The sequence below is a fragment of the Sander lucioperca genome, chromosome 14 (assembly GCF_008315115.2).
Source record: "Sander lucioperca isolate FBNREF2018 chromosome 14, SLUC_FBN_1.2, whole genome shotgun sequence".
Taxonomy (NCBI): domain Eukaryota; kingdom Metazoa; phylum Chordata; class Actinopteri; order Perciformes; family Percidae; genus Sander; species Sander lucioperca.
The window spans coordinates 4740235-4742763 of NC_050186.1; positions in this window are offsets into that span (position 1 = coordinate 4740235).

Here is a 2529-nt window from a genome sequence, read left to right on the forward strand (position 1 = left end):
CGTGCACAGACCCATGGCACATACCCTATATGTGTCCCGGGTGTCCCTATTTGTTGCTTTAGTTATGATGAAAATAATATATGTGCTTCAGCTACATATATTTAAAATGTTCCATCAGACATCATGGAGGCGTTATTATTGTGATGTTTTCACCGGAAATCCCGCCTCACTTCTCTGCAACAAATCAATTAACTGCGCCCCCTGGCGGGCACTTAGAGGTGAAGACTAAATGATTGTGTAGCCCTATGGCCCTTTGACTGTGCAGATGATTTGGCTAAAATAAATTTAAAGTAGTGTGTACAAAACAGGCCAACATCTCCCGAGCCCAAGTACTCTATGGTATTGATTATTTTGTGTCATCTTTCAAAGAATGGACACGCGTGTTTTAAGTTATGCAGTGAAACCACAACATTACCACAGTACCAGACTTCTAAAACAGTTCCCAAAAAGTGTAACTTTATCAGCAGCAATGTGTTTGTCAACCTCACAGCTTTGATCACAATGCAAGATCAGTGAGATCCCCCAAAAGGTAATACGTTCAGTTGCATGTCCTTGCACAGCATGCCATCTGTCCAGCCAGCTCACATGCCCAAGCTGAGCTGAGGTCTGAGTTGTTTTTGTGTTATACAAAATGGTACACAGAGATGATTACTAAGTGCTGCATCAATACCGGAGATGTATACATTAAAATGTCTCCTGACAATCTCAGGCCGTTCAATTCAATGATGGGCTATTATTTCCATCATAACTCAAACTTCATAAAGCAACAGATGAAGCTTGTTTTGGCTCTGTGTAGTTGAGCAAATACAATCTTAGACTTTCATTTGATCTTATTTTGTTTATGAAAGCATGTAATGTATTATTGTGAGTGTTGCTAAAGCTTGAAAATATTTTGTCTACAAAATGTGTAGCACATGTTTAGAGTGTAGTTAGTATATGCTGCAGCACAGGAACAAGCAGATGGAGGAAAAATGTTGTGATCTAAAATGTAGTGTCATGCCATTTAGGTTAAAAGTTAAATTATATGTAGCAGCTTGAATATAAAATGCAGGTTTTAGACATACATTGTGAACTCTTTGTTCTTTCATTTTCTATGGCAGCTTTCAACTTATTGGTGTATACTGCCACCAACAGTGGTGGACGTACTCATATCCATTACTTAAGTAACCAATGACACACAATGTAGAAATACTCCATTACAAGTCAAATTTCTGCATCCAAAATCCTAAAAAGTACAAAATTAACAACAAATTAAAGTATCAAAAGTGAAAGTATCCCTTAGCAGAAAAATGTCCCCTGTGACTGATATATAATTATATATGACATTAGATTGTTAATACTGATGCATCAATGCAGCATTTTACAGCTGTAGCTGGTCGAGGTTAAGCTATTTCTTTTTTTTGGGGGGGGGCTTCCCCTTTATTTTTTGTTAGTGACATTATATAGACAGGAAAGGTGGGAGAGAGAGATGGGGGTGACACGCAGCAAAGGGCCGCAGGTCGGATTCGATCCCGGGCCGCTGCAAAGGACTCAGCCTACATGGGGCGCACGCTCTACTGGGTGAGCTAGAGGTCACCCCGAGGTGAAGCTATTTTAACTTCTTCATTTGCAGTTAGGTTGTTTGGTCCAGTGGTTCCCAAAATGTCACTAGATAAATCTAGTGACATTCGGTCAAAAAGTCATTAATGGGAGAGGAAAGAAGAAAAACAAAACAATTTGTTCTGATACTCACATCTTTCTTCATTTTCTGGATTCCCCACCCATGGATTTTTTTGTGAAATATTGAATATTGGATTGGATGTACATTTTTGGGCCTCAAACAGTTATTAAAATGAAACAATGTGGGCGCCCAGATAGCTCAGTCTCTCTCCCCTTTCATGTATTCAGCTGTTCTGTCAATAAAGGCCTAAAAATGCCCAAAAAATAATCTAATATAAAAAAAAAAATGTGTCTTTGATTCGTTGACATCTGAAGCATGATAAAGGGCTCCAACTAGACACTGCTTCTTTTTTCTTTTCTTTTTATAAGAGGATACAAGTCAAAAAGATTGGGATCTAGAAAGACCAGCAAGACCTTGAGACCAGTTTAATCTTGTGTTATATTTCATTAATTTATCACGTTTTAATGTGAAATCTTAATCTAAAAAAAAGCAAATGCATAGTAGGCCAACAGTAAAGAGTAAAATATTTCCCTCTAAAATGTAGTGGATTAAACGTAGCCTATAAAGTAGAGTAGCATACAATGTGAATACTCAAGTAAAGTACAAATACATTAACATTGTACTTAAGTAGGCCTACAGTACTTGAGTAAGTATACTTTGTTACTTTCTACCACTGACCACCAATAGGACAGGTATATCTTATCAGCTTCATGGGTTTAGCATTAGCAGTAAAATGAAAAACATGGATGTATTTATACCCAAAGCCCCTTTCTATGGGGCGGGCAAAATGCTCGTGCTCCAACCACTTTCCCCGGAGCTGTCACGTGCCTCCGGATGTCCAATAGCGAGCCACAGATTAACCAGTTTGC